This window comes from Mobula birostris, chromosome 6, assembly GCF_030028105.1.
Source record: "Mobula birostris isolate sMobBir1 chromosome 6, sMobBir1.hap1, whole genome shotgun sequence".
In the NCBI taxonomy this organism is placed as follows: domain Eukaryota; kingdom Metazoa; phylum Chordata; class Chondrichthyes; order Myliobatiformes; family Myliobatidae; genus Mobula; species Mobula birostris.
Window position 1 is genome coordinate 6,334,165 of NC_092375.1, and position 20,125 is coordinate 6,354,289.

Consider the following 20,125-nt stretch of genomic DNA (forward strand, 5'->3'; position numbering starts at 1 on the left):
GTAGGCCTTTAATATTCTATAGGTTTTCTTGTGCTTATCTCGTATGTTCTTAATAATCTTCAACTATTGTAAACAATCTTCCTAGTAAATCCATATTAGACTTTTATGTCAGAGGATCTCTCCAGAGAAAATAAACCTTTCCGATCAATCCCATTCCAAAGTTCAACCCCTTCATTCCTGAACCAATCAAATGATTCCTTGGTGAGTTGAATTCAGCCTAACATTCTGGGCCATCATCAAACTAGGGAGAGAAAAGGTCACTGGTGTTCCAGGAACCATGCCTTCACGTTCAGCAGAATTGTTTATTTCTGATAGATCCCAGCAGAATGTGGTCTCATTTAAATAGAACTGCTTATAATGCAGATACGAGTTAGAGTAATCGACCAAGGACCAGAGGGACACTGATCCACACTCGTGTTTCTATTTTCCGGAGCAGACAAACCACACAATTGTACAAAGGAGTGTATAATGTACATGCTAAAAATAAAGCTGTTTCTATATAAGTCACAATAATGTCTGTGTCCATTTTTACAGATGATACAAAGATAGGTGGAGAGTACTGTTGAGGAAGCAGGGAGTCTACAGAATGACGTACACAGATTGGGAGAGTGGGCAGAAGTGGCAAATGGAGTATAGTTTATTGTCATGCACTTTGGTAAAAGGAATAAAGGTGTAGACTATTTTCTAAACAGGGAGCAAATTCAGAAATCAGAGTTGCAAAGGGACTTGAGAGCTCTCATGCAGGATTTCCAAAAGGTTAACTTGCAGGTTGAATCACTGGTAAAGAAGGTAAATGCAATGATGATGGACTAGAATATAAAGCAAGGATGTGATGCTGAGTCTTTGTAAGGCATTGGAGTATTGTGAGCAGTTTTGGGCCCCTTATCTAAGAAGGATGTGCTGGCATTGGGGAAGGTCCAGAGGAGGTTCATGAGAATGATACTGGGAATGAAAGGGTTAACGTATGAAACCTATTGAATACTGAAAGGCCTAGATAGAGTGGATGTGAAGAGGATGTTTCCTATTGTGGTGGGTTCGAAGACCAGAGGGCCCAGACAGAGTGGATATGGAGAGGGAGTCTCAGACCAGAGGGCACAGCTTCAGAATAGAAGGATGTCCCTTCAGAATGGAAATGAGAATGAAATCAACTCTGAACTCCGACACCCTGACCTTTAATAACATCATACTAACCACTATGTGGAGCCCAGTATGTTTTCCATTTTAGTTTCTTGTAATTTTTAATGAGTTGCGTCATTTTGCTTCTGCTATGAATTAGATCCTTTTACAATCTAACTGTCCGGAGGAGCAAGATGCTGTTGAATAGTGTGATGCTATTAGCTCAGGGCGTTTGAGTACAGACTTCAATTTTGACATCACCAGTGAGAGGCCTGTATCTCCTCCCCATGGAATGCCTGAGCTTTCTCCAGGTGATCTGCTTTCCTCCCAAGATACACTGGGTAGGGTAACTGGTGGTTGTAAATTGTCCAGTGATTATGCTAGGGTTAAATCCGGGGTTGCTGGACAGCATGGCTCGATGGGCCGGAAGGGTCTATTCTGTGCATATCTCAACAAGTAACTAAAGCACTCACTCAAGTTTTCTCTCTGAAGAGCTGTCAGTACATATCTGGCCACTGTTTACATTCTTGCAGCCAGAAATCACTTATGGTTGTGAAATTATGAACATAATCACTCATTGTATTTTCCATTATCGTTGTTGATTTTATTTTTAACACATGGTTACTGCGGTAAGAAAATTAAAACCGAGAGAACTGAAATGGAATTTTCTTGTAAGCTTCCTCTACACTGTCCCATCGCACACTCCCAGGGCAGGGACAGTTAGACACAGAGTGAAGCCCCATCTACACTGTCCCATCGCACACTCCCGGGACAGGGACAGTTAGACACAGAGTGAAGCTCCCTCCGCACTGTCCCATCGCACACTCCCAGGGCAGGGACAGTTAGACACAGAGTGAAGCTCCCTCCGCACTGTCCCATCGCACACTCCCAGGACAGGGACGGTTAGATACAGAGTGAAGCTCCCTCCGCACTGTCCCATCGCACACTCCCAGGGCAGGGACGGTTAGACACAGAGTGAAGCTCCCTCCGCACTGTCCCATCGCACACTCCCAGGGCAGGGACGGTTAGACACAGAGTGAAGCTCCCTCCGCACTGTCCCATCGCACACTCCCAGGGCAGGGACGGTTAGACACAGAGTGAAGCTCCCTCCGCACTGTCCCATCGCACACTCCCAGGGCAGGGACGGTTAGACACAGAGTGAAGATCTCTCCGCACTGTCCCATCACACACTCCCAGGGCAGGGACGGTTAGACACAGAGTGAAGCTCCCTCCACACTGTCCCATCACACACTCCCAGGACAGGGACAGTTAGATACAGAGTGAAGCTCCCTCTACACTGTCCCATCACACACTCCCAGGCCAGGGACTTAATGGGTTAGACAGGGAATATTGCTCCCTGTACACTGTTCCTTCTGTGTTCTATCAACTAATTACAAAGCCCTTTTACCATTCTATGCATCTACCCAGTCGCCCTGCAGTGAGAATGCAGATTTACTGTCAGTCAGCCTACAGTTTGAGGAAACATTTTAGGATTGTCCGACACGCAATAACCCATCAACTGAGGCTGTTCTGTGTCCTTTCAAACTTGAGATTGTATAACTCAGTAGAGCTTTGACTGCACGCAAGGTTCAGTTCCCATGGGCGACCGGTCAACCCTGGCATGTAATCCAGAAACTGTGTTAGCCGTAATGATAGCCATGACCTTTCCTCGTGTCTGAGTGTGAGGTCACAGCCATTGTTTGGTGTTTTTGTCTGGGTTACACAGTAAGAGTGTTCCTTTATAACTTAATTAAGTTAAATTTCTAGCGACAAGCTTCATTTACATTGGCATTCTTGAACCAGTAGCTTTATTTCTCACATGTACATCGAAATATTGAAAAATAGTATGAAATGCTTCGTTTGTGTCAACAGCCAGCGCAGTCCAAAGATATACTTGAGAGCAGTACGCAGGCCTAACCATGATTCAGGCGCCAACATCGCCTGCCTACAGTTTACTAACCTAACCTGGTTGTCCTGTTTTGGAATGTGGGAGGAAACTGGAGTACCTGAAAGAAACCCACGCAGGATGGGTTCATCGTACAAACTCCTTACGGACAGCAGTGGGCATTGAACCCGGGTCGCTTGTTGTGTATGTAACATTTCAGTTGTATTTGAATAATGTAAATATGCTATTGATTAAGCATTATTTATTTTAAATAATTCATTATGGTTATATGCAAGAATACGTGAATTGCATACGTCATGATGGTACCACGTGATATGTGCACGCCTCGCTTTAAGTAAACACAAAGTTAGAGTCACATTCTGGACTCCAATGTCTTCTTTTAAGTTAATGTTTTGTAGTTACAAAACATAACATCGCTAGCACTGTAAAGCATTATGCTAACCGCTAAGCTACCCACCCTAATATTCCAGGCAGAGCTTCCCCATTGCTGAGATGCTGGAGGACGTTCCAGATGACAGCAGTCTGATTGTCACACACGTAAACTTGACAAAATGCAAACTGCGGCAGAACTAATTGCTGGCGCAGTAAAGCGTTGCGTTAACCGATGTTGCCATACTGTAGCATCTAGGTTCGAGAAAAACAAGGGGTTGGGTTGGGGAGAAACAAAGGGGGAGAGTCGGGAATTCTGTTGACCTGGATATTCATCCTGAAGACTCAACTACTGAGCAAAGGCATCACATTCCTATTCATTGAAACTTTCAGATCATTCAAAATAATAAGAATCACCTAATAGAGATTATCACAGTTGCAAAGGTTTCTTAGTGCAAGCTAATCCCTTGTGAAATATTCGTTCCAGCGAGTGTTAGTAGTTATGAGTAATTGCTGAGTTAGTTTAAGCATTCTGATTTCCCACAGGCTAGATCAAGTGTCAGCCTCAGTTCATTTCAATCTCTGAAGCCAAAGGGAAGGACAGGTTCTCAGAATGACCCCTTTGTGCACAGTGTTCAAAGTTCACAGTACTGCCTCCTGGCCTTCAGCAGGAGTTAGTTTCACCGTTCAGACCATTGGAAAATAAAAACAATTAGAATGAGAATTAGAATGGTACCTCAAAAAGAACATTGTGTAGTAGAAGTTTTGTTTGTGCCAAATGGATTGAGTTTCCTGACTAGGCAATTATTTTATTGTGTTTTTATTTCTAAAATAAACTTCATTCATGAAGAGAAATTATACAAGACCACTTGTCTTTTATGCTGTCCACGTGAGCTTAGATGGAGGAGAGTAAGAAATGTTTTAGTATAAACATTCTGCACCACTTGTTCAAAATTAGCTGGTCTTGGGCAAAACAAGCTTCCAAAGTTCAAAATAAATTTATTCTGAAAGTACAGACTTGGAAATAGCTACAGAAAGTTGTAAATTCAGCCAGTGCCATCACAGACAATAGCTTCCCCAGTCTTGAGAATACCTTCAAAAGGTGATGCTTCAAAAAGGCAGCATCCATCATTAAGGACCCCCATCACCCAGGACATGCTCTCTTCTCATTGATACCATCAGGGAGGAGTTACTGAAGCCTGAAGACAGGCACTTAATGTTTTGGAGCAGCTTCTTCCCCTCCACCAGCAGATTTCTGAATGGACATTGAACCCATGAACACTTCCTTGGTATTTTTATTTCCCTCTCTTCTTGCAGTACTAATTTAATTTATTTCTAAATATACTTCTAATTGCAATTTATAGTTTTCATTACTCTGTATTGCAATGTACTGCTGCCACGTAAAAACAAATTTCACAACATATGTCGGTGATGTTAAACCTGATTCTGTTTCTGATTCTAATACTTACATACGTCACCACATACTAGCCAGAGATTCATTTTCTTGCAGGCATTCGCAGTAGAAAAAAGAAATACATAGAATTAATGAAAAACTACACTTAAAAACTAACAATCAACATGCAAAAGAAGACAAATTGTGCAAATACAGAGAAAAATAAACAAACAAACAAACAAACAAATAAATAAATAAAGCAACACACATCAAAGTTGCTGGTGGATGCAGCAGGTCAGGCAGCATCTCTAGGAAGAGGTACAGTTGACGTTTCAGGCCGAGACCCTTCGTCAGGAACTAACTGAAAAAAGAGATAGTAAGAGATTTGAAAGTTGGAGGGGGAGGGGGAGATCCAAAATGATAGGAGAAGACAGGAGGGGGTGGGATGGAGCCAAGAGCTGGACAGGTGATTGGCAAAAGAGATACGAGAGGATCATGGGACAGGAGTCCGGAGAGAAAGAAAGTGGGGGGGGGAAACCCAGAGGATGGGCAAGGGGTATATTCAGAGAGACAGAGGGAAAAAAAGGAGAGAGAGAGAAAGAATGTGTGTATATAAATAAATAACGGATGGGGTACGAGGGGGAGGTGGGGCATTAGCGGAAGTTAGAGAAGTCGATGTTCATGCCATCAGGTTGGAGGCTACCCAGACGGAATATAAGATGTTGTTCCTCCAACCTGAGTGTGGCTTCACCTTCACAGTAGAGGAGGCCGTGGATAGACATGTCAGAATGGGAATGGGATGTGGAATTAAAATGTGTGGCCACTGGGAGATCCTGCTTTCTCTGGCGGACAGAGCGTAGGTGTTCATATTAATAAAATGAGTTATAGAGTGCTTGAAAATGAGCCTATGGGTTATGATATCAGTTCAGTGTTGAAGTGCATGACTTATTTCTTGAGGAATAAAAATAAAGAAAAGGAATGTTATGATGAATTTCATATTGAACTTTGGCCAGGCCATGTTACTGTGTAAAGGTCTGATTGAAAGGACATTGAAAGGATATGGTATGATTAGAGTGGGCGCAGAGTAGATTTACCATGATCAAGATCAAAGAACTGTACTTCAACTGTGCATTTATGTCATCAGAGATCACCACCACCCAGATCATGCACTCTTCTTGCTGCTGCTATCCGGAAGAAGGTACAGGAGCCTCAGGACCCACATCACTAGGTTCAGAAACAATTATTAGTCCTCAGTCATCAGGCTCTTGAATAAAAGGAAATAACTTCATTCAATTTTGCTCACCTCATCACCGAAATGTCCCCACAACCAATAATCTCACTTTAAAGACTCTTTATCTCATTATCTCATGTTCTCGTTATTTATTGCTATTTATTTATATTTGTATTTACACAGTTTGGTCTATCCTGCACTCTGGTTGATCTTTCATTCATCCTGATATAGTTACTATTCTATAGATTCGTGGAGTATGCCCACAAGAAAATGAATCTCAGGGTTGATTATGGTGACATTTTTGCACTTTGATATTAAATTTACCTTGAACTTTCAGCTTTGATATGTCATTTTCTTGTAAGTATTTACAGGAAAATAGAAATACAATAGAGTTTATGAAAACTACACAGGCAAAGATGGACAAACAACCAATGTGCAAAAGATAGACTGTGAAAATAAAACAGAATATTAACTAACGTTGTATGTCAATATTACCAAATACATAGCATTGGGAACATAAGTTGTTGAGTCCTCCAAAGCTCAAAGTAAATTTATTATCAAGTACATGTATGTTACCGTATACAACCCTGAGATTCATTTTCCTGTGGGCATACTCAATAAATCTATAGAATAATAACCATAATGGAATCAATTATAGGCATCCATTAGTCTCGTGAGACCGTGGATTTGAGCCTTGGAAGGTTTCCAGGGCGCAGGCTTGGGCAAGGTTGTATGAAAGACCAGCAGTTGCCCATGCTGCAAGTCTCCCCTCTCCACGACACCGATGTTGTCCAAGGGAAGGGCATTAGGGCCGATATAGCTTGGCACCGGTGTCGTCGCAGAGCAATGTGTGGTTAAGTGCCTTGCTCAAGGACACAACACGCTGCCTCAGCCAAGGCTCAAACTGGTGACCTTCAAATCACTAGACGAACACTTTAACCACCTGGCCACGCGCCAACACAGGAATCAATTAAAGACCGCACCAACTTGGGTTTTCAACCAGTGTGCAAAATACAACAACCTGTACAATTGCAAAAAGAAAGAAATAATATAATAAATGAAGAGGCCTGAAAGTAAGTTCATAGACTATAGGAGCAGTTCATGGTTCAGACCCAGTGACTATGGAGAATTAGTGTTGCACTTTGAAGCCCGGATGGTGTGTATCTTGCAGGGCAAGCTGCATGTGGTGGTATTCCTGTGTGCCTATTACAGCTATCATCCTCAGTGGTATAAGTGGTGGGTCTGTGAGGTGTTGTCAGACTCACTGGGGTCCATTTGAACCAAAGCTCTGCAGTAACCACCTGAGGCCAATGTCTAAAACCGGAGGACATGCATTTAAGGTGAAATGGGAGTTAGGCTCAAGGGAGAAGAGCAGAGCACGATTTTGTACAGAGAATAGTAGATGCCTGGAATACGCTGCCTGGGGTGGTGGTAGAGACTAATAATAGGGGTGTCCAATAAGCAGGAAATGAAAGGATGTGGACATTGTGTAGGCAAAAGAGATTAGTTTAGCTGGGCATTTGATTACTGATTAGTACTAATACGGATTACTAAATTGTGACCAAGTGGGTTTCCTTCCCAAAGACTTACTGGTTAGGGTTAGTAGGTTTTGAGCATACTATGACTGTAGACTACAGCAATGAGGTGAGTGAGGCCAGTCCAGGAGCCCGATGACTGTAGACTACAGCAGTGAGATGGGTGAAGCTGGTCCAGGACCCCGATGACAGTAGACTACAGCAATGAGGCAAATTAAGTCAGTCCAAGAACCCGATGACTGTAGACTACAGCAATGAGGTGAGTGAAACCATTCCAGGAGCAGGATGACTGTAGATTACATCAGTGAGATGGGTGAAACCAATCCAGGAACCCGATGACTGTAGATTACAGCTGCCAATTTCTAACCTATTCACCCTTTCCTTATACTTAGTCCTGCAACATCCTTTCTAAATGTTTCTATACTCTATTATAGTAATTCACCGGTACCTCCTCCTCTGATAGCCTGGTCAATTGCTGTTCCCACAAGTCCTCCCCACACCCTTCCTTGACAACAGCTACCCCTGCCTTAGCAGCACATTTGTGAACTCGACAAAGCATCACAGCTTTATCACCTTTAAGGCATCTTGCAAAATGATCCCTGCCGTGGCGGAGATTCGATTAAATATCGGATGGTGGTGAGTAGTTAGCTGGTTAAATCTCAAGCAGCGATGACAATCAATGTGAGGTTGTCCTTTGTTCAAAAATGAACCCACAGAACATCTCGAAATGCAAGACGCCAGATGGCTAATTGGATTCCACAACAAAATTCTGCTGTCTTGCAGATGGCTTCAATCTCTTAACTTCCTTTGCAAAAACAAGGGAACTGTGTGTTTACACAAACAGTGCTTAAATAGGCGTGACAGCCTGCTCTGAATACTGGGGTCCTTTCACATTTGATGAGCAATTCCCTGGATGTTGTAAAGGGACAGTGCTCTTGAAAAGAAGGACTTGTTTTTCTATAGGGCCGGTCCTGCCTCTTTCAGAATATCCCGATTCACGTCAGTGGATCGCTTTGAAGGGAGGTAATGTGGCAGTCTACACTCTCCGGCCTCTTTATTAGGTACAGAGGTATGTTCATGGTCTCCTGCTGCTGTAGTCCATCTGCCTCAAGGCTTCGACATGTTGCCCACTCAGAGATGTTCGTCTGCATCGTGTGGTAACGTGTGGTTATTTGAGTTACCCTCTGCTCGAACCGGTCTGGTCACTCTCCTCTGACCGCTCTCATTAGCAAGGCATTTTCACCCACAGACTGCTGTTCACTGGATATTTTTTGTTTCTTGCACCATTCTCTGTAAACCCTGGGGACTACTGTGTGTCAGGATTTTCTGAGGCACTCAGACCACCCCGTTTGGCATCCACAATTATTTTATGGTCAAATTCACTCAGATCATCTTTCTTCCCCGTTCTGATGTTTGGTCTGGACAATGGCTGAAGCTCTTGACCATGTCTGCATGCTTTTATGCGTTGAGTTGCTGCCACATTATTGGCGAATTAGATATTTGCATTAACGACATGGCGTACAAGTATACCTAATAAAGTGGCCACAGAGTGTATTTGAAGAAGCATGGTTTCTGAAGGCATGCTCTTAGAAACTGCACTGCGAGATATCTCTGCTGCTCCGTGGTGAGGCTGGTTTTGGTTGAGACCATGGTCATGAAACATTTCATCATGTTGCAAGTTCCACTATCCCACTCCTATCAGATTCCATCTTTTTCAGCCCTTTACCTCTTCCACCTATCCTCTCACACCTTCTTACTTTGTTCACAGAATCTCGTGTGTTTAGGGTGCAGTTTGATGTTATGTTGCTCACTGGAAGGTGTGCTGCTGTTCGCAGCTGCCTCAACGCTCCCACTGATTCCTGAGCACAAAGAGATTCAGAGGTTCGTTTATTTACTTTAAGACGGTAGTAGTAATGTGAAGTCCTGGGTCGAGTAAGATGTTCTGTCTCTTGGTGGGGTCTTCGGGTGGCTGTAGAGGATGATCTGAGATCTACATATGTTTTAGACCTTACAATCCCTCTTTAACCCGGTACTTAGCTTGTTAGGGAAGATTCCTTTAATGGAGAATGTCTCTGTGTGACTTTGTTTAACGTGAGGAGGCTGATGCTGGGGCACCCACCACTCTGTCCTTGACAAATTGAGATCAAGGTCCAGTGGCTTGGAATGCAAGACAACTGGGGACCCTTGATTGTGACAGTTTTCCTCCATTTTCACTGCCATTGCGATGTGTCATCATGGTCCACCATTGAGATGTTGATTGGCTCACTCTTTGTCTTGATCCTCCCTCTTGACTTTACTGCCATGTTGGCAGATGTTAGAGGCTGGATGGGCCAGAAAGTCTCACTCAATTTCGTAATAGTCAGGTCAACTTTTAAAGATAAAGATTTTAAAATTAGCTTTATTTGTCACAATGTACATCATAACATTGAAACATACAGTGAAATGCGTTGTTTGCATTTCAAACAAGGGTCTAAGGATGGTCTGGGGACAGCCCTGCAAATGTCACCATGCTTCCAGTGCTAGCATAACATGCCCACAGCTTACTAACCCTAACTATACATCATTTCACTGTGGGAGGAAACCAGAGCACCCGGAGGAAACCCACGTAGTGAAGTGACGGACATACGAACTCCTTGCAGGTACAGCTGGGAATTGAACCGTGACTACCGGCAACCATCAGGGAGGAGATACAGGAGTCTGTGAACACACACTCAATATTTCAGGAACAGTTTCTTCCCCTAACGCCATCAGATTCCTGAATGGAAAATGAAACCTCACTCTTTTTTTCTTTTTTCTGCTCTCTTTCTGCACTGCTTGTTTAATGTTATATGTATATTTCTTACTGTAATTTATATTTTTATTATTATATATTGCACTGTACTGCTGCTGCAAGACAACAAGTTTCATGACATGCCAGTGATATTAAACCTGACTCTGACCCTGACACCATTGTTGGCTGAGGGGCCTGAACTTGCTGTGGTGTTCTGTGTTCTAATACAAATTATACCAGACAGTGAAGAGAGAACCGTGCAAAACAAAAGTAGTCTCTGGGAAGTCCATGGCAGTGCAAGAGGAGGTCTGTAGTGTTCCATTGCTGAGGTAGGCATAGAGTTGCGCAGGTTGGTTTAAGAATGTGATAGTTTAGGAAAGTATCTGTTTCTGAACCTGATAGTGTGTTACGTCCTGTCTGACGGTAACAGCGAGAAGCGACATAATCCAGATGGTAGAGATCCTGGATCTCACATAATAATATGTATATGTGGTGTGGTAAGTGAATTCAAAACCCGGTCCAACACAGTATTGCTGGCTGTCATTCCATTGTGGCATTGGGAGGGTGTTGTACTGCTGAAGGTTCTGTACTGTTGTAAATGCTGTACCCTGTTAGATAGAAACTCTGTCTGCACTCTTGGACGCCATGGTAGCATAGCGGTGACCACGTCTCTAATCCAGTTCGGGGCATCGGAATTTAGAGTTCAATTTTGGTGTCCTCTATGAGTACTTTACATGCCCTTCCCATGAGAATGGAGGTTTACCTGGGAGCTCCAGTTTCCTCCCACAGTCCAAAGATGTACTGATTAGTAGGTCAATTGGTCAGTGGAAATTGTCCTGTGATCAGACTCGGGTTAAATCTGTGGTTTGCTAGCCAAGAAGGTGCCTGCACTGCACCTTCCCTGTAGCTATTCTGTGATAGTTTGCAGTCTGTTTTCTCTTTACCACCTCGATGACATGTTTGGATAGCATGCAAACAAAAGCTTTTCTCTGCATGTGACAATGGCAAACCAATATCAAGTGGTCTCCAGTACTGTAATAAATAAGTAAGAATCCTCTCTCATCTTGATCTGTATGTTCCAGTAACTCTTTTCCTCTGCTGACCTCCCCATATGGAGTGACCAAACTCAGCCTCAGGTGATGAAGACATGCTTCTCCACAGCTGATCTTCCCTGACGTTGCCTCCATCACTCCACCACTGCCTCCCATTTCATGGGAAGTGATTCTTAAATCCCACCCCACTTCACTTCACATGTACGTCCACATGGCTCTGACACAAGGCGGGCAGCGAGAGACGGAGGAGACTGCACGTCTTCAAAGGAAATTCCCAGTCTTGAGGAATGGGTGAATGATTTTACATAGAGATATAGAGTGAAACAGGCCCTTCTGGCCTAATGAGCCAGCTGCAACAGCAACCCACCAATTTAACACCAGCCTAATCACAGGACAAATTACAATGACCAATTAACCTACATATTGATACAATTACAAAGAAGGCATAACAGTGGCTATATTTCATTAGGAGTTTGAAGAGATTTGGTCTGATACCAAAGGCTAGCAAATTTCTACAGATGCACAGTGAAGAGAATTATGATTTGTTGCACTCATAGATATAGTTCATTATGTGTCGTGTCGTCGTGTCGTGACATAGACGATCACGGACTTTCCAGGACCATGATTGTTCTTGGCAAATTTTTCTGCAGAAGTAGTTTTCCATTGCCTTCTTCTGGGCAGTATCTTCACAAGACAGCTGACCCCAGCCATTATAAGTATTCTTCAGAGATTGTCTGCCTGACGTCAGTGGTCGCATAACCAGGACAGTTCAGCTGCTCATACGACCATCCACCTCCTGCTCCAATGGCTTCGTCTGACCTTGATGGGAGGGGGTAGGTTTGAAGCAGGTACTGTAGTTATTGTAATTTGTAGTTGTTACATATTTTTGTATTGCAGTGTACTGCTGCCTCAAGGCAACATATTTCATGACGTATGCCAGTGATATTAAATCTGATTCTGAGACACAAGAGACTGCAGCAACACACAAAGTGCTAGTTGAACTCAACAAGCCAGGCAGCATCTGTAGAGAGAAACGGAGAGTTGATGTTTTGGGTCAAGACCCTTCGTCTGGACTGTTGGTAGTGGGTGACAAGGGGGAGGACCTGAAACTGTAATGAGTTCTTTGGGCCTGTGCAGGGCACTGGAGAGCGTTTATCGTGCACCTGTTTAGAGTTCTTTGTATTCTCCTTGAGCGACTTACTCTTTGTAATGTGGTCTCCCAGTGCCTTCTGTTTAAACTTGTTAAGTTTATTTTGATAGGCTCAGGTATTCTGTGTTACTTGTATTTTTTAAGTTGACGCCCAGTTAGCACTAACCACAGGGACCTCATTCGAAGAATGTTACTTCCCGTGGTGTTGTTCAGCCAAGCCACCGATGTTCTGTTGGAATTAAACTCTCGCTGGCATCTCTTCATCAGAGTCTGGATTTCATCTGTACTTGGGTTTCGATATTGCCAGCGCACATCGTAACCTGAGCTGTCCATTTCTTTCCACAGATGCTGCCTGACTCACTGAGCCCCCCCAGCATTTTGTATGTTGTAATAAATACCCAATCTCAATCATGTTTATTATCACTAATTACAGCACAGAGGAAAGATATAAAAGTTATTATGATTTACAAAATAAATAAATAGTTCAAAAAAATGAATAATGGGGTCATGGACCATTGGGAGAACTGATGGAGGAGGGGAAGAAACTGTTTCTGAATGACTGAGTGTGGGTCTTCAGGATTGGGGAAGTCAGAGACAGGATTTGGGTTGGATTTGAAAAGCAAAACCAGGGGGCAGTTTGGAGAGAGTCAACAGACGCCTGGGCTTTGATTCAGCAAGGAAGCACTTAGAGGCCCAGACCTACTCCATCAGTCACAGGTCGTAGGCAGTGAGACAGGTCTGGTTGATAAGCAGTGACAGACATAACTTGGAGTGACAGCAATAAGCAAATCAACACCACCTCTCCCTCCCCACCTCTCTCCACCCCCCACCCCCCCTGTGCTTCCTTTTTGGCTGTCATTATTACTTCACTGGTTCGGGGCCACAGGGTGAGACAGCACTTGCAGACAATGGGCGAAGAGAGAGCAGATTGTGACAGGAGGGAAAATAAACACGGCTGCTCAGACAAGGAGAGGTCAACTGAAGGACAACACTGGGTATTTCTGTCAGGGAGAGCGATCTGTGGTTAGGTAGAGTTCTAAAAACTGAGAATCAGAATCAGGTTTAATATCACCGGCATACGTTGTGAAATTTGATAGCTGTACAGTAGCAATACAATGCAATACACAATAATAGGAAAATATGTGAATTACTGTATGTATATACATTAAACAGTTAAATAATTAGAGCAAAAAAAGAAATTAATAAAGTAGTGAGGTGGTGTTGATGGGTTCAATGCCCATTCAGAAAGCAGAAGGCAGAGGGGAGGAAATTGTTCCTGAATCACTGAGTGAGTGCCTTTTGGCTCCTGTACCTCCTTCCTGATGGTAGCAATGAGAAGAAGGCATGTCCTTAGTGATGGGGGTCCTTAATGTTTGGCACCATCTCTTTGATGCAGCCAGTCAGAATGCTCTCCATGGTAAGTCTATAGAAATTTGCGAGTGTTTCAGTTGACAAACCAAATCTCCTCAAAATCCTAATGGAGACAAAGACATAAAATTACTTCAGCTTACAAAGTAGTTTTTCATGAATTCTATTGTTTTTTTTCCTGTAAATACCTACAAGAAAGTGGATTTCAAGGTAAAATATAGTATCATAATACATATTTTGATAATAACCTTTCTTAGATTTTGTCTTGGACTCTGTTCCTCCCTTTAAGATGAGGAAAGAGTTCTTCTCTCAGCATGTTGTAAATCTTGGGAATTCTGCGTCCCAAAGAGCTGCAAGTCATCCAAGCCTGAGGTCAAGATGTTGTATTACATGAAAGGAGTCCAATAATATTGGGAATGTGGAGCTGGTGATCAGTTGTGATTTAATTGAACAGTGCTTCGGGTCAAGGATCTGTACCACAGTCTGCTCCTTAGATTTCTCTGGAAGAAGTAATTGCTTGTACCCTGAGACCATCAGACTCCTGAACCAGTGCGGATAACTTCACTCACCACAACTCTGAACTGATTCTACAATCTACCGACTCACTTTCAAAGACTTTCTATGTTCTCAGTATTTATTTATTTTTCTTTGTATAATTTGACTTCTTTTACACATTAGTTGTTTGTCAGTTCTTATCTCTATGTAGAGAAACAGCGCAGAATAGGTTCTTTCAGCCCAACAAATCGTGCTGCCCAGCAACCTGCCTATTTAATCCTGGTTCAATCACAGGACAATTTACAATGACCAATTAATCTACTAACCGGTACGTCTTTGAACTATGGGAGGAAACCGGAGATCATCTACAGTTCATCCATCATCAGGGACCCCCTACGGTCCAGATCATGCTCCCTTCTCGCCGTTACCATCAGGAAGAAGGTACAGGCGCCTCAGGACTCACAGCACCAAGCTCATTAATAGTTATTACCCTTCAGCCATCAGGCTCTTGAACCAAAAGGAAAACTTCATTCACCCCAACACTGAACTATCCCCACAACCTATGGACTCACTCTCAAGGACTCTTCATTTCATGTTCTTGATACCTATTGCTTTTTTTTCTTTTTGTATGTGTACAGTTTGATGTCTTTTGCACAATGGTTGTCCACCCTGTTGGTGAGGTCTTTCATTGATTCTATTATGGTTATTAGATTTATTGAGTATGCCAGCAAGAAAATGAAACTCAGAGTTGTAAATGGTGACGTACAGTATACTGTATGTACTTTGATAATAAATTTACTTTGAACTTTGAACCAGGAGGAAATCCATGCATTCATGAGAATGACGTTCAAATTTCTTACAGAGGACTCCAGTGTCCGGAGCTGCAGTAACACCATGCCACCCACTTTGCTACTACGACACTGTATAGTTTTTTCATAAATTCTATTGTATTTGTTTATGTTTCTGTCAATAGCTGCAAGAAAATGATCTTAAGGTAGAATCTCAGGTGGTGACCAGAGGGTGTACAGGAGTGAGATATGCCAACTAGTGGAATGGTGCCGCAGCAACAACCTGGCACTCAACGTCAGTAAGACGAAAGAGCTAATTGTGGACTTCAGGAAGGGAAAGACGAAGGAACACATACCAATCCTCATAGCGGGATTAGAAGTGGAGAGAGTGAGTAGTTTCAAGTTCCTGGGTGTCAAGATCTCTGAGGATCTAAACTGGTCCCAACATATCGATGTAGTTATAAAGAAGGCAAGACAGCAGCCATACTTTATTAGGAGTTTAAGAGATTTGGTATGTCAACAAATACACTCAAAAACTTCTATAGATGTACCGTGGAGAGCATTCTGATAGGCTGCATCACTGTCTGGTATGGAGGGGCTACTGCAAAGGACCGAAAGAAGCTGCTGAGGGTTGTAAATTTAGTCAGCTCCATCTTGGGTACTAGCCTACAAAGTACCCAGGATGTCTTCGGAAAGCGGTGTCTCAGAAAGGCAGTGTCCATTATTTAGGACCTCCAGCACCCAGGGCATGCCCTTTTCTCACTGTTACCATCAGGTAGGAGATACAGAAGCCTGAAGGCACACACTCAGTGATTCAGGAACAGCTTCTTCCCCTCTGCCATCTGATTCCTAAATGGACATTGAACTCATGAACACTACCTCACTTTTTAAAAAATATATAGTATTTCTGCTTTTTGCATGATTTTTAATCTATTCAATATACGTGTGACCATCAGGTTCAGCCAGCATGTGATTGTCAGTGGAAGGCAGCCCCTGACCCAGCCAAATTGAGAAATCTCGTTTGTGTGGATGCTGAGTGATGTGTTGCCCGGTTACAAATCCGAACCGCAAAATATCAGACAGTACACCGTATGCCATTAAACGATTGAACTTTATAAATCCTAATCTGACTATAGGGTTAGTAAAGAAAATAAAAGAAAAAGGGCCCATTTTAATGAAAAAGTCTAAAGTGCACGTTGAAGGTCATGGATTTGTCCATTCAACCCCCATCGACCTCCCCCGAGCATCGCTGACCGTCGGACCCTCGCTCCGAGTCCAGTCTGTCCGGCGGTCTACCAACTCTCTCCATTCGCATCTTCCCTCTTCATCTCTCACCGACAAAAGACCGCTCCCAGCCCCACAAGAAAGAACAACAGGCCTCCCATTGACTGACATACATTCCAGAGGCCCCGTTATCTCTAGTCATAAACCAGACATTGCTGCTACAGAGAGGCCATTACATTAGCAGCGAAACCTTACAGAGCGTTACACACCATATACTACCCCGAGATCTGTGTGAGTACTGTGTAAATTACTGCTCCCGTACAATTGCCCGTCGACAACAAATAACAGACCGTGCTGTGCATACAATTATAAAGAAAGTGTATTTATGAATGTTAACTTACCCAAACCGTTATTAAAGAAGGGGACAAAAACAAAAAGGCCCATCATCATTAAAACAGTCAAATGTACATAGGTTGGAGCTTAAATCTTCCAAAAGCTGATGTGTCCGATGTACTCAGAGCACCAACTCCTATTCACCGATAGCGGTAGGATTTCCCCTCTTGGACTCCATCAAATTGTGCATTCCCATTGGATCAAATCCTACAGCCAGTTCTCTTGAGCTTCTCTTTTCATCTCCTGCCGAAAAGACCTTAACCCACCCTAGAGTCCATCACAAAACCTCTCCATCCATCGTCATCTAGAACCTTCTCCAAATTCCACCATCCTGATTGGATGACACTACATCCCAAGGCATGAACATCACAACCCCTTATCTTTAATGGTAACCCAAATACTAACAGCAGAACACATTGCTTCTGCAAAAAACCATTACATGAAATACCCTACAACACTAGCAGTAAAATCTTAAACAGGGCGTTACACTCTCCCCCCAGTAAAAATAGTCATGTCCTCAAGACTTTGGAATTTACCAACCCATCATTAGTAACACAGTTTTAGAAGGAATTTTTGATATTATGACCTCCAATCCATTTGTAAATGGTAGTGACATATCTTACTAGGGGGATAGACACTACACTCTGTTTTCCCAGTACATTAAAGGCCAGCCAACCTAGGGATTTCCTGACTCTTTGAGACCTCCTTATCCCACCTTCCATTTCTTCAGTTTCAGACACTCCTTGGGATCTTCTCTGTCTCCTTAGAGATACCTCCCCCTGTCCAATGCTCGTGCCTTCCAGCAACTCAGGTCGCCCTACCAACTGTGATAAGACTGCTGAACTGATCCTGACCCGGATCTGGGCCGTACCCTCCAAATATCCGGACCTGCCTCTCAGTTTTTTTGCACTACCTTACTTTCCCTTTTCTATTTTCTATTTATGATTTATAATTTAAGTTTTTAATATTTACTATCTATTTGGACTCCAGGGAGCACGAAGTGCAGATTCAAATATTGCTGTGATGATTGTACGTTCTAGTACAAATTGTTTGGTGACAATAAAGTATAAAGTATAATAAGTCTGATTCTGATTCTGATATGGTAACATATATGTACTTTGATGATAAATTTACCTAGACTTTGCAATTAGTCTTCCACTGTTGGCAGAATTTCACACTAGACTTTGCTTAATTAAGGGTTCTCAAACCAAATGGCACAACCCTAATCACTGCAGTTTAGCAACTCTATGAGCACTTTGATTACTTCGGTCTCCTTTTGTTCTAATTGTATTCTCTTATGAAAGCTCCTTATCTGAAGCTACGCTTCCGCGATGCTGCTGCAAATCAGTTTTTCATTGCACTGGTGCACACATGGACTTGTGTAGTTGACAATAAATTCAACTTCGACTTTGATTTTAAACTTGGAACATGAGGTAGTACTTAGGAGTGTATTAGGATTTGGACAGCACTAAATAAATTAGATTTTCTTGAACAGGTAACGGATAAGAAAAGTTTACAAGTACATAGGTCAACTGTGAAACACTGGGACTTGCTTAGATGGAAATCTTGGCCAAAGAACTTGTTTTCATGTTGTAGGAACAGAATCAGAAACAGATTTATTATTACTGGGATACTTCATGATATTTTTTGTTTTGAAGCAGCAGTACAGTGCAATACATAATTAAAAACTGAAAGTTCAAAGTAAATTTATTATCAAAGTATGTAGTGTATACCATATACAACCATGAGATTCACATTCTTGCAGGCACTTTCAGCAAAATAAAGACATACAACTGAATCCTTGAAAAACCACTCATAAGACAGTGTCCCTGAACGTGTGTGTATGGACTGTGGAGTTGGCTCAAACTTAAGTCGAGGGAGGTCATCCTCACCAGTCCAGCAGCCCAATGATTATAGAGCAAAAATTGTTCCTGAACCTGGTGGTGTGGCACTATAAGAAATATATAAAAAATAAATAAATAGTGCTAAACTAGAGCAAAATATTGAGGCGGTGTTCATGAACCATTCAGAAATTTGACAGCAGAGGGTAAGAAGCTTTTTCTAAAGTCAGTGTCCAGGGGATTTATGGATTGTTTGTAAACCTGATGGCAGAGGGGAAGAAGCTTTTTCCAAATCACTGAGTATGGGTTTTCAGGCTGTCACACCTCCACACTTCCCTGAAATGGGGTTTTAATAAATAAAAGAACAACATCTTCTTTCTGTTCAGTACTTAATATTTCTAAAGGCATTTGTTCAGAGTGAAGTCCCTGTAACTCTATTTTTATACAGTAATATAGAAGTGAGAGAGGATAAAGAACACGCTGTGGCAGTGATGGATTACACTTGTTTAACAGAGAGACTGGGATCGGTTGACTGGGAACGATGCCGAAATGAAACGATCAGTCTCTTGTGCAAAGGGCAGACCTGATTGAAGTTCACGATAATAGAGAAAATTCAGTTTAGAGTTGAACAGAAAGGCAGCAAAGCCTGTGTTTTTTTTAGATGTGATCTCAGCAAATAGTAATTTAGATATTTTCCTGACTTTTGGTTCAGGACTTTGACACCTGTTCTTCCCTCCTCCCTGCCACAGCTTCCATATGTTGCTGGTATTTCACCCACTGTAGCCAACATTATCGTGGGCTCATCAGAAGTATAAGATATTAATCAATTAAAGATGTACCTAGATAATGTAGCACAGTTATGCTGAGGCAGAAGATCAACTTTGATTTGGGGCTTTGGAGAGGATAAAACAGAGGAGCAGAATTTGAGTATTTGGCCCATCGAATCTGCTCCACCATTCCATTATAGCTTAGTTGTTATCCCTCTCATCCCCATTCTCTTGCCTTTTCCATGTGTGGTAAAAAAGGCACAACAGCGCCTCTTTCACCTCAGACAGTTGAGGACGTTTGATGTGGGCCCCCAGATCCTAAAAACTTTCTACAGGGGCACAATTGAGAGCATCCTGACTGGCTGCATCACTGCCTGGTATGGGAACTGTACCTCCCTTAATCGCAGGACTCTGCAGAGAGTGGTGCAGACAGCCCAGAGCATCTGTAGTTGTGAACTTCCCATGATTCAGGACATTCACAAAGACAGGTGTGAAAAAAGGGCCTGAAGGATCGAGTCACCCCAACCACAAACTGTTCCAGCTGCTACCATCCAGGAAACAGTACCGCAGCATAAAAGCCAGGACCAACAGGCTCCGGGACAGCTTCTTCCACCAGGCCATCAGACCATAAGACCATAAGACAAAGGAGCAGAAGTCGGCCATTCGGCCCATCGGGTCTGCTCCGCCATTTTATCATGAGCTGATCCATTCTCCCATTTAGTCCCAC

The 20,125-nt window shown here is 42.8% G+C and overlaps 1 protein-coding gene across 6 annotated transcripts in view; it reads left to right on the forward strand.

Annotated features, from left to right (window-relative positions):
• robo2 (roundabout, axon guidance receptor, homolog 2 (Drosophila)) overlaps positions 1-20,125 on the forward strand; it is a 620,252-nt gene that overhangs the window by 242,266 nt on the left and 357,861 nt on the right. Inside the window, exon 1 of one of the 6 annotated variants that reach the window (XM_072259840.1) lies at positions 8,159-8,186. The exons of the other annotated variants lie outside the window; for them this stretch is intronic. The gene's annotated coding sequence lies outside the window, so the exon portion shown is untranslated. Of the gene's footprint in view, positions 1-8,158; positions 8,187-20,125 lie in introns of those variants that run through there. 6 annotated transcript variants of the gene reach the window in all.